The sequence below is a fragment of the Tenrec ecaudatus genome, chromosome 17 (genome assembly GCF_050624435.1).
Source record: "Tenrec ecaudatus isolate mTenEca1 chromosome 17, mTenEca1.hap1, whole genome shotgun sequence".
Lineage (NCBI taxonomy): Eukaryota > Metazoa > Chordata > Mammalia > Afrosoricida > Tenrecidae > Tenrec > Tenrec ecaudatus.
Window position 1 is genome coordinate 488327 of NC_134546.1, and position 12530 is coordinate 500856.

The 12530-nt window shown below is 42.2% G+C and overlaps 1 pseudogene; it reads left to right on the plus strand.

The window, feature by feature from the left end:
* Window positions 1-1524: 1524 nt before the first annotated feature.
* On the plus strand, window positions 1525-10376 carry LOC142430990 (translation machinery-associated protein 7-like; annotated as a pseudogene).
* Window positions 10377-12530: the final 2154 nt, after the last annotated feature.

Below are 12530 nucleotides of genomic sequence, written 5' to 3' on the forward strand. Positions count from 1 at the left end.
TACAGCCCTGATGCAACCTTCTCTGATCTTAAACCATGCAGCATTCGCGTGCTCTGTTCTTTGGGCGACTAACTTGGAAACCCACAGGGGAGCCCTAGGGTTCTACCTGGTCCTACAGGGATTCTATGGCAGGGAGTGGGTTGACCCTTGTACCAGTCCTCACCTCAGAGACACTTAAACCAAGGGAAGCCCCTTTAGAAGTCCACTCACTGCCATCGCAGTGACCCAGCAGGGCAGAGGTCTACCCAGAAGGATTTCGGAGGCTGTACATTTTTACAAAAGCAGACAGCCCTGTCTTTTCTCCTGCAGAGATTTTTGGTGAGTTTGAACCACCAACCTTGAGGTTGTCAGTCCTTTGCTTGACCCCCTGTCCCACTGGGGTAGGGAAGGTGAAGTGCCAGGGTGGCTCAGAGGAAAGGGGCAGGAAGGACCACCAACGCTCCTTCACACACTCACCTGTGCTCAGCTGACCACTCCTTCGTTCACGGGCCCTACTCGTTCCATGTGTCGGGCTACTAACGACAAGGTCAGCAGTTTGAAACTACTGGCTGCTCTAAGGGAGGAAGATGAAGCTTTCACTCCCATGAAGAGTTACAGTCTCAGAAACCCATAGTGGAAGTTCTGCTGCCCTATGGGGTTGCTATGTGTCATAAACAAGTTTATGGCAGTGAGGTTTCTTTTTTTAACTCTTGCATCTAAACCAACACTTTCACCTCCTCTGTAACATTGTTGTGAACCAGGTCACTGTACACAGTGATTTCTTTCTGTCTTTCGTGGGATGTACAGGTTACACCATCCAGGTGGTCTTTGTATAGGTTTGTTAATGTTGTGTTTGTTTGTGTGTGTGTATATTATTTTAGTATCTAGACTGTATGGGGGGGCAGTTCCAAAAATTCTGTGGAAAAATTCCATTATCTTTTAATTCCATGAACTCTTTTGAACCTTTCTCATCTGTGATTCTGTCACTTGTCTGTCAATTTGTTATACTCTGGTGGCTCGTATGTTGCTGTGATGCTTGAAGTAATGTCACTGGTATTTCAAATGCCAACAGGGTCAACCAACGTGAACAGGTTTCAGCAGTTTTCAGATGAAGAACAGACTAAGAAGGAATAGGCTTTCCAGTTCTTGAGGAATTGGCCACTGAAAACTTTATGAATACCAGTGCAACTTTGTCAGGTACTGCAGATCATTTTCAGATAGAACGCCAGAAGATGAGTCCCCCAGGACAAAGCTTTCAAATAAGGCCGAGTAAAAGCTGCCTTCTCGATGTAGATTCCACCATAGTGACGCAGATGGGTAAAGCTTTCTGCACCTTCCTTTGCTGGTGGCCATGACTCAACATGAAGAGAAATGGAAAGTAAATGGAAAGTGAAAAGTATGAATCTAGGAAGTTGGGAGTCGTCAAAAAGAAATGGAATGAATAAAGATTAGTATCCTGGCTATTCGTGAGCTGAAGGGACTTCTGTTGGTCATTTTGAGTCAGTCAATCATATGTTTTGCTTTGCCTGTGAGAGGAATTATGTCATGTGGCTTCATGATCAAAAGGACTTTACAAGGGAAGGGGTGGCAGGCGTCCTGTCAGGCCATGAAGGTGGCAAGAAGAAGCTCCAGAAACAACCCAGGAAGCAGAACAATGAAATGGATGAGGAGGATCAGGCTTTCAAGTAGAAATGGAAAAAAGAGCAGAAGAAACCAGAGGAGCTAAAAGCGAAGGCGAATGGAAGGGAAGGACAAAAAAGTAAGCTGCTCTTTGTGACTGAGGTAGGAATCACCCTGATTCCATTCCTGTTTAAACATCTGGATTCCCTGCTATAAAATCTGTTGCCACGTATAGTTAGAATGAGGGGTTGTCTTGGAGCTTGCTACACATTCAAAACCAAAACTTTTGTAAAAAAGAAGAAAATGGTTCATCTCTTTAATTTTTGTTACTCAGTCACTTCTATCTTAGCTGTGAGGTCAGCGTGAATCCAGTTTAGAATCCTGCCAGAGGTGCTCATCGGTCTTTGTGATGCTCTGAATTCCGTGTCATCTTGAATTAAAGCAACTCAATTGAAAGGGGGGAAAAAAGACACTGAAAGATCTATCTTGAAGTAAAATGCTGTCTGTGACATCTATCCAAATACAAGGAAACACAGTTCATCTGGCTGCTATTCAAATGTATTCACTAACTACTAATGCTAGTGATGAATAAATCAAAGAATTCTAGCAACTTCTTCAGCCTGAAATTGATTTAACATACAAACAAGATGAGTGGACAATTATTGGTAATTGGAATTCAAAAGTTATAAACAAGAAGAAGCTATAGTAATGGGAAAATATAGCCTTGGTGATAGAAATAAAGTTGGAGATCACATGACAAATTTTGTAAGACCAACAACTTCTTCATTGTAAATGCCTGTTTTTAACAACACAAACAAAAGGTGTCTATATACGCGGACTTCTCCATATCATATCAAATTGACTGCCTCTTGGGTAGAGCTGATGGAGAAGCTCAACATCAGCAGCTTCAAGCAGACCAGAGGCCAACTGTGAAAAGATCACCAATTGCTCAGATACAAATTCAAGCTGAAGCAGAAGAAAGTGAAAACAAGGACACGAAAGTGGAAATATGACCTTAAATAGATCCTATCTGAATTTTAAGAACATTTCAAGGGCAGATTTGCTGCATTGAACACTGATGACAGAAGACCTGATGAGCTATGGGATGACGTTAAGAACATCATACATGAAGACAGTAAAAGGCTATTAAAAATAGAGGAAAGAAAGAAAAGATCAAAGTAGATGTCAGAAGAGACTCTGAAACTTGCTCTTAGTCTGAGAGTTGCTGTTAGGTTGGTTCTGACTGGGTGATCCTCTGCGAAACAGAAAGAAACATCACCTGATCCTGCACCAGCCTCACAATTGTTCCTATGTGTGTGTCCATTTTTGTAGCCACTGTGTTCATCCATCTTGTTGAGAATCTTCCTATTTTTCGTTCCCCGTGCTCTGGCAGACCATTCATGGAGGGAGCATTTGTTAAAGAATGCCTCTTTCTGCTGCCAAAGAGATGTGTCCAGAGAAGGCTGATTTATTTACTACAGCGAGTCTTTCAGAACCTACAATTACACGAAGGGTTGAAGAAACGGGAGAAAATTTGCATCAGCATTTGCAAAACTCCGTTAAAAAAAAAACTTTCTTATTTTTCCTTGGCACTCGATGAAAGTATTGATGTTTGAGATTCTGCACAACTTCTAGTTTTTATTCATGGGACAAATGACTATTTCGAAGTCACAGAAGAGCTTGCTGCACTGCCGAGCATCAAAGGAATGACAGGAGAGGATATCTATGAAAAGGTTTGCAAAACTGTGAATGGTTTGGAGCTGGACTGGGCTAAACTAACCAGTGCGACAACTGACGGTGCTTCTAGCATGGTGGGGTCTAAGAAAGGAGTAATTGCTCACATTAACCAAGAGATGGACAAACATAACCATTCTCATCCAACAGCCATACACTGTCTCATCCACCAATAAGCACTGTGTAGTAAATCACTGAAGTGGGACTCTGTTATGAAAATTGTGGTATCTTGTGTTAACTCCATAAGAGCTAATGCACTAAACCACAGGCAATTTCAGTCTGAGCTAAATGTTGCCTATGAAGATGTTCTGTACCACACAGAAGTCCGTTGGCTGAGTTGAGGGACAGTTTTGAAACATTTCTATGACTTACTTCCACAGATTACAGCTTTTCTCCTTTCAAAAAACAAAGAAGTACCAGAGCTCAATGATGCAGAATGGAAATGGCACCTTGCCTTTCTGACAGATGTAACAGAGCTACTCGACAGTCTCAATGTGCAACTTCAAGGAGAGGGGAAGCTCATCTGTGATGCGCAATCACCCGTGGAAGCATTTGAAGTAAAACTAGGGCTCCTCATCCAACGAGTGAAGGAAGAAAATGTCTGCCATCTCCCCACAACTCAAAATCTCTTAGCAGAAAATCCATTGGTTGCATTCCCAAACAAAACATGTGTGGATTCACTGGAAAAGTTGCAAAAGGAGTTCCAATTTAGATTTAAAGAGCTTCATCTCCATGAACAGGACATACAGCTTTTCCACAACCTGTTTTCTATTGACATTGAAAATGTGGATACCATTTCCCAAATAGAACTGGCTGAACTGCAGAACTGTGACTCTCTGTAAGACGCATTCAAGTCAAGCAGCCATCCTACTTTCTGTGCATCTCTCCCCTCTGAGACGTGTCCTCATCTCAGGAACCCTGCACTCAAAATGGCAGCCATCGTTGGCAGCACTTAGTCTGTGAACAGACTTTTTCCAGAAGGAAACATCTGAAATCTCCAACCAGATGAAGACTAACTGATGCACACTTGCAGCACTTGTTAGGACTAGCAGTGACAAATGTGGAACCGGACATTGAGCATCTCATTAGCAAAGAGCAGGCCCATAGTTCCCATTGAAATACTGGTAAGTTTGTTGATTTAACTTTACTTGTTCTTCATTTTAAATATTGTATTTGTTCCCTTTTTGTTTTGTTTTTTTTTAACTTCAAAATAAGATATGTGCAGTGTGCATAGGAAGTTTTTCAAAGTTTTTTTTAAACTATAGTCCAGCCCTCAAATGGTATGAGGGACAGTGAACTGGCCCCCTGTTAAAAACGTTTGAGGACCCCTGTGCTGGGGCATAAGGAGAATTTACATACATTTAAACACATTGATATCATACAGACCTCTCTCTCTGACCACTGTGCCATAAGGCTGGAAATCAACAAAAGGAAGATGAAAAAAAACCAAGAGCAAACAATTGGAGGGTGAATAACTCTCTGTTGCAAAAGGAGTGCACACTGGCACAGATCAGAGGTGAAATTAGGAAATTTCTAGAAACCAACGATAATGGGAACATGACGTACCAAAAGTTACGGGACACAGCAAAGGCAGTTATCAGAGGAAGTTTCGTAGCAATACATGCACACCTGAAAAAGGAAGAGAGACTCATGATTGATATGTTGGCACAACATTTACAACAACTAGAGCAGAGTCAGCAGGACAATCCCACTAATAGCAAAGGAAAAGAAATAATAAAAATCAGGGCTGAGATTCAGGAGAGGGAAAATAAGAAAACTATGGAAAAATTAATGGCTGCTAAAAGTTGGTTCTTTGAAAGGATAAACAGAATCGACAGACCACTGGAAAACCTAACCAAAGAAAGGAAGGAAAAAATTTCAATAGCAAGAATGAGGGATGAAAGAAGGAACATTACAGCAGACTCTAATGAAATCAAAAGGATAATTATACAGTACTATGAAGGACTATACTCCAATGAATTAAACAACTTGGAAGACATGGACAAATTTTTTGAAAAACAATCCCTCCTTAGACTATCCCCAAAGGATGTCAAGAATCTCAATAGAACTATAGCAGTTGAAGAAATAGACAGTTATTAAGGGATTACCAACAAAAAAAATCCCCTGGACCAGATGGCTTCACAGGAGAATTCTACCAAGCATTTAGGGAAGAACTAACACCAATCCTACACAAACTCTTCCAGAACATAGAAAGAGACGGCAAACTCCCGAACTCTTTCTATAAAGCTAGTATAACTTTGATATCAAAACCAGGCAAGGATCCCACAAGAATCGAGAACTACAGACCAATATCCCTAATGAACATTGATGAAAAAATCCTTAACAAAATACTGGTCAATAGAATACAAAAGTACATAAAACAAATAATTCACCATGACCAAGTGGGATTCACACCAGGGATGCAGGGATGGTTCAACATACAAAAGACCATTAGTACTATTCACCACATTGACATGAAAAATTATAAGAACCACATGATAATATCGATAGAAGCAGAAAAAGTATTTGACAACATCCAATACCAATTGCTGTTTAAGACACTTGAGAAGATAGGAATGGAAGGAAAATTCCTCCAGACAATACAAGCTATATATGAAAAACCAACAGCCAACCTGGTAGTCAATGGAGAAAAGATGAACACAATCCCACTGAAAAAAAGGGGAGCAGACAAGGATGCCTCTTGTCCCCATTCTTATTTAATACCGTACTGGAAGTTTTAGCTAACACCATAAGGCAAAGAAAAGACATCAAAAGTATTCGTCTGGGGAAGGAAGAGATGAAACTATCTTTATTTGCAGATGATTTTATATATGGAAAATCCCAAAAGCTCCACAAGGGGAGTATTGGAAGCAATAGAGGAGTTTGGTAGAGTGGCAGGATACAAGATCAACAAGCAGAAGTCCATCGGACTGCTATAGACATCAAATAAGACCACAGAAGAGGAGATAAAAAAGGTAGTACCCTTCACAATAGTCAAGCACAAATGGAAATATCTAGGGATATACCTGACTAAAAGAACAAAGAATCTATATAAGGAAAACTACAGAAGACAATTACAAGAAACCAAGAGTGACCTCAACAAATGGAAGAATATCCCATGATCGTGGATTGGAAGACTCAATATAGTAAAGATGTCAGTTCTGCCTAACGCACTATATAAGTTCTTCTTCAAAGAAATGGAAAAACTGATTACCAACTTCATATGGAGAGGGAAGAAGCCCAGAATTAGCAGAGAACGCCTTAAGAAGAAGGACACAGTGGGAGGGCTTGCTTTACCTGATTTCAGCACATACATCCACAGTGGTCAGAACTGCATGGTGCATGGTAGTGGTACAATAACAGATACTCAGACAAATGGGAAGGAACTGAAAACCCAGAAATAAAATCATCAGCATACAGACAACTGATCTTTGATAAGGGCCCAAAAAATATACAATGGGAAGCAATTCCTTCTTTAACAAGTGGTACTAAAAAAATGGATATCTACCTGCAGAAAAATGAAGCAAGACCCTTATCTCACTCCATTCACAAACATAAACTCAAGGTGGATCACAGACCTTGAAATTAACCCCCATTAGGGTCATCAATGAGATAATTGGGACCAACTTGAGAACTTTGGCACAGGGAATACATAGACTATCAGAAATAGGGAAGGACACAAACACAGAGGAAGCACAAATTGACAAATGGGATATACTGAAGATAACACGCCTGTGTACATCGAAAGAATTCACCAAGAGAGTAATAAGAGAGTTCACGGACTGAGAAACATCTTCAGAATGACATATCAGACAAAGGCCTTATTACTAAAATCTGTATACTCTGCTAGCTTCCAAAAAGAAAAAAACTAATTGCCCACTGAGGAGGTGGGCAAAGGACCTGAACAGAAGTTTCACAGGGGCAGAAATCCAGATGGACAATAAACATATGAGGAAATGTTCCCGATCTTTGGCCATAAGAGAAATGCAAATTAAAACAACAATGAGGTACCACCTGATAGCCTCAAAGATAGCCCAATTCAAAAAATCAGAAAGCAACAAGTGTTGGAGGGGCTGTGGGGGGACAGTTACTCTCATCCACTGCTGGTGGACCTTTAAGTATGTACAGTCACTATGGAAATCAAACTGGTGATATCTGAAACAGATGGAAATTGAGCTACCATACGACCCAGCAATCCCCCTAAAGGGCATATACCCAAAAGAGGCAAGAAACAAACCACAGCCAGATATATGTGCTCCAATGTTCATTGCAGCACAGTTCACAATGGCAAGGAGTTGGAAACAACCCAAATTTTGATCAACTGATGAGTGGATTAAAAAACTCTGGTACATACATACAATGGAGTACTATGCATCACTGAAAAGCAGTGATGAACGTATGAAACACATTGCTGTATGGGAAGAGCCGGAGGAAATCATGCTGAGCAAAGTAAGCCAAGCCCAAAAGGACAAGTAAACATGAATCCGCTGAGGTAAGCTTAAAAAAAAAATTCAAAAGGGGCATAGGGAAAAAGCTACTGTATACAAACATTCCTGGGGTGAGGACCAGGAAGTATGACAGGGGCCAGATCAAATCCAGGGATGCATATGGTAGCCAACAAAAAAGGAGTGAGACAAAGGGGAAAAAATGGGTAGCAGGGGGCCCAGGGCACTAATCCACCCAAGGGGAAGGTATTGTTTATATCTTCACAGGGAAAGAGGGACCAGACTTCAATCCAGTCCTCCAAGATGTGAATGCAACATGCTGGCCTGGAGTAGGGAATCAGCGGAGAGGTCTGAGGGGCTGGCTCCAATCCCAACTATGTGGACACCTGCCCCTCCCCCCAGAAGAATTTATTTCAGAGGACAGCACTGAAGCTGCAGTTCCGGGAGGGGGACATGTCTGATCAGAGCACACGGGAGCAAATGAAGGGCGAGGAAGAAAGTGGAGCACATCCTGGACCACCAAGCCTTGAGGACAATGTTCCTGCTCAGAGCAGCTAATCTGCAGAGAAGACCATATGGCTGGCCCTACTATGAGACACAACATCCCTCACATCCCATAGCCCTACAGGGGACAACACTGGAAACACAGTGTGGGAATTATGCCCAATCTGATCCCACCACACTGAGGCAAAACACTAAGGGCTTGCAACAGAACAGCAATGGGAACAAAGCAACAAAGTCCCCAGGGAATACAAAAATAGACTTTGGGGCCAGGGCTTGGCGCCCCATCAGACTCAACTAGAAAACACTCCTAAAGGCCAACAAACAGTCCTTGAACTAACTACAAGCTTTTCTTTCTTGTTGTTGTATTTTGTTTTTTTGTCATTTGCTTGGTGTTGTTGCTGTTTTATTTTGTTGCTTGGTTTTGCTTTGTCTTGTTTTTGTGCATGTTATTATCTCCTCAGGTCTGTCTAAATAAGATAGGCTGGATGAACAATCTGGAGGAGAAAACAACGGGACTGACAGTTCCAGGGTGACATGGGAGAGGGGGAAGTGGGGGGAAAGGTAGTGGTGTTATCACACTCAGGGACAAGGGAACAACAAGTGATTGAAATCGGTGGTGAGGAGGGTGTAGGAGGCCTGCTAGGGATTGATCAAGGGTAATGTAACCAAGAGGAATTACTGAAACCCAAATTAAGGCTGAACATGATAGTGGGACAAGAGGAAAGTAAAAGGAAATAGAGCAAAGAGCTAGAAGGTAAAGGGCATTTATAGAGGTCCAAATACAGGCATGTACATATGTAAATATATTTATATGAGGATGGGGAAATAGATCTATGTGCATATATGTATAGATTTAGTATTCAGGTAGCAGATGGACATTGGACCTCCACTCAAGTACTCCCTCAATGCAAGAATACTTTGTTCTATTAAACTGGCATTCCATGATGCTCACCTTCCTGATACGACCACTGAAGACAAAGCAGGTACATAAGCAAATGTGGTGAAGAAAGCTGATCATGTCCTGCTACCAAAAGATATAATGTCTGGGGTCTTAAAGGATTGAAGGTAAGCAAGCGACCACATAGCTCAGAAGCAACAAAGCCCACATGGAAGAAGCACACTAGTCTGTGCGATCACGAGGTGTTGAAGGAATCATGTATCAGGCATCATCGGAACACAAAATCATATAATTGTGAATGAGAGGGGGTGTGGGGAGTGGAGACCCAAAGCCCATCTGTAGGCAATTTGACATCCCCTTACTGAAGGGTCGTGGGGAGGAGACGAGCCAGTCAGGGTGCAGTGTAGCAACGATGAAGCAATACAACTTTCCTCTAGTTCCTAAATGCTTCCACATGCCACCCCCCCCACTATCATGATCCCAATTCTACCTTACAAATCTGGCTAGAGCAGAGGCTGTACACTGGTACAGATAGGAGCTGAAACACAGGGAATCCAGGACAGATGGTCCCTTCAGGACCAGTGATGAGAGTGGCGATACTGGGAGGGTGGAGGGAAGGTGGGGTGGAAAGTGGGAACTGATTACAAGGATCTACATATAACCTCCTGCTTGGGGAAGGGAACAACAGAAAAGTGGGTGAAGGGAGGCATTGGACAGGGCAAGATATGACAAAAATAATTTATAAATTATCAAGGGTTCATGAGGCTGGGAGGAGTGGGGAGGAGGGGGAATGAGGAGCTGATGCCAGGGGCTTAAGTGGAGGGCAAATGTTTTGAGAATGATGAGGGCAATGAATGTACAAATGTGCTTTACACAATTGATGCATGTATGGATTGTGGTAAGAGTTGTATGAGCCCCCAATAAAATGATTTTAAAAAAAAGAAACTTAGAAGATTATATGAAGAAGAATGCATCACCAAGATTAGGGGAAGATTTATTAATAATCTTTGATATGGATATGATGCAACCTTGCTTGTTGAAAGTAGAAGGACTTGAAGCACTTGCTAATGAAGATCAAGGATTGCAGCCTTCAGTATGAACTACAGCTCAATGTAAAGAACACCGAAATCCTCCTAACTGGACCAGTGGGTAATATTGTGAGAAATGGAGAAAAGGCCGAAGTGGAGAAAAGATAAAAGATTTCATCTGTCTTGGATCTGCAGTCAACACCCAGGGAAGCAGCAGTTAGGAGAACAAATTCCACGTTGCAGTGGTGTGTTGCACAAGACCTCTCGAAAGTGTTAAAAAGCAAGGATGTTCGTTTGAGGAATAACATGTGCCTGACTCAAACCATGGTATTCTCATTTGCCCCATATGCACGTGAAAGTTGGACATTGATTAAGGAAAACCAAAGAAGAGTCTCTGCATTTGAATTATGATGCTGGTGAAGAATACTGGAAGTACCATGAACTGAGAAGAGAACAATTAGATCTGTCTTCAAAGAAGTACAAGCAGAATGCTCCTTAGAGGTAGCAATAGTAACCACTTCACCGTACATACTTTGGACATGTTATCCGGAGACACCAATCTTTGGAAAAGCACATCATTCTTGGGAAAGTAGATGGACATTTCAATGCCGTCAATAAAATGGATTGACACAGTGGTTGCAATGAGGAGCTGCATAGCAACATAGCAACAATGGTGAGGGTGGCACAGGACCAGGGGCTTGCTATGAGTCAGAACTGATGGGATGGCATCAAACAGATAACTCTGTTACCCTCATATTATAGTGGACACAATAAGCATGGATTTAATTTATTGATTGATTTAGTTTGGGTTATTATTTTTTAATAGAAAAAGTGTACTGAAATTTCTATACTTAGCCTGCCTGGAAAGTACAATGTGTTTATTGTATGCCCCTAATTAAAATTTTCAAAGCTCCACTCTCTCCTCCTCCCCCTTCATCAGCACCCGTGTGCTCCAATCAGATATGTCCCTCTCCCAGAGGTGCAGATTCAATGCTGGCTTTTGAAATAAATTCTTCCGGGAGGAGGGGCAGGTGTCCACTTAGTAGTTGGGATTGGAACCGGCCCCCCAGGCCTCTCTACTGGTTCCCTACTCCACGCTAGCATGTTGCATTCACATCTTGGAGTACTGGGTTGAAGTCTGGTTCCTCTTTCCCTGTGGAGATATAAACAATGCCCTCCCCTTGAGTGGGTTAGTGCCCTGTGCCCCCGCTACCCATTTCTTTTTTTTATTATTTATTTTTTCCCTTTCCCCACCTCCTTTTTAGTTGTTTACCTGCCATATTACCTGGTCCTCACCCCAGGAATGTTTGTATATAGTAGCTTTTTCCCAATGCCCCTTTTGCTCTTTTTTTTTTTTTAAGAAGCTTACCTCAGCGGACTCATGTTGGACTTGTCCTTTTGTGCTGGACTTACTTTACTTAGCATGATTTCCTCTAGTTCTTCCCATGCAGCAACATGCAAACTCTGGCCCACCAGGTCTTGAGGATGATGACCCCAATTAGAGCAGCCAGTCCACAGAGAGGACCACATGGCCAGCCCCACTATGAGACAAATTATGTCCCTCACTGACCCATATCCCTACAGGGGACAACATCAGAGACACAGTATGGGAATTGCACCTGATCTGATGCTGCCACACCGAGGTAAAGCACTAAGGGGGTGCAACAGAACAGCAAGGGAATGGAGTGGCGAGGTCCCCAAGGAATGCTGAAGGTGGACTTTGGGTCCAGGGTATGGTGCCCCAACAGACTGGACTGGAAAACACTCCTAAAGGCCAACAAATGATCCTTGAACTGACTACAAGCTTTTCTTTCTTGTTGTGTTTTTTTTGGCATTGGTTTGTTGTTGTTGTTGTATATTGTTGCTTGGTTTTTCTCTGTCTGGTTTTTGTGCATGTTATTATCTCTGCAGGTCTGTCTAAATAAAATAGGCTGGATGAACAATCTGGAGGAGAAAACAACGGGACCGACAGTTCCCGTGGGACATGGGAGAGGAGGAGGTGGAGGAAAAGGAAGTGGTGTTAACAAACCCAGGGACAAGGGAACAACAAGCGATCCAATTTGGTGACGAGGAGGATGTGGGAGGCCTGGTAGGCATGAACAAGGGTAATGTAACGAAGAGGAATTGCTGAAACCCTGGTGGAGACTGAGAATGATAGTGGGAAAGGAGGAAAGTCAAGGGAAATAAATAGAGGAAAGAGCTGGGAGGCAAAGGGCATTGATAGAGGTCTAGATAAAGACATGTATATATGCAAATATATATATGAGGATGGGGAAATAGATCTATGTGCATATATTTATAGGTTTAGTATTAAGGTAGCAG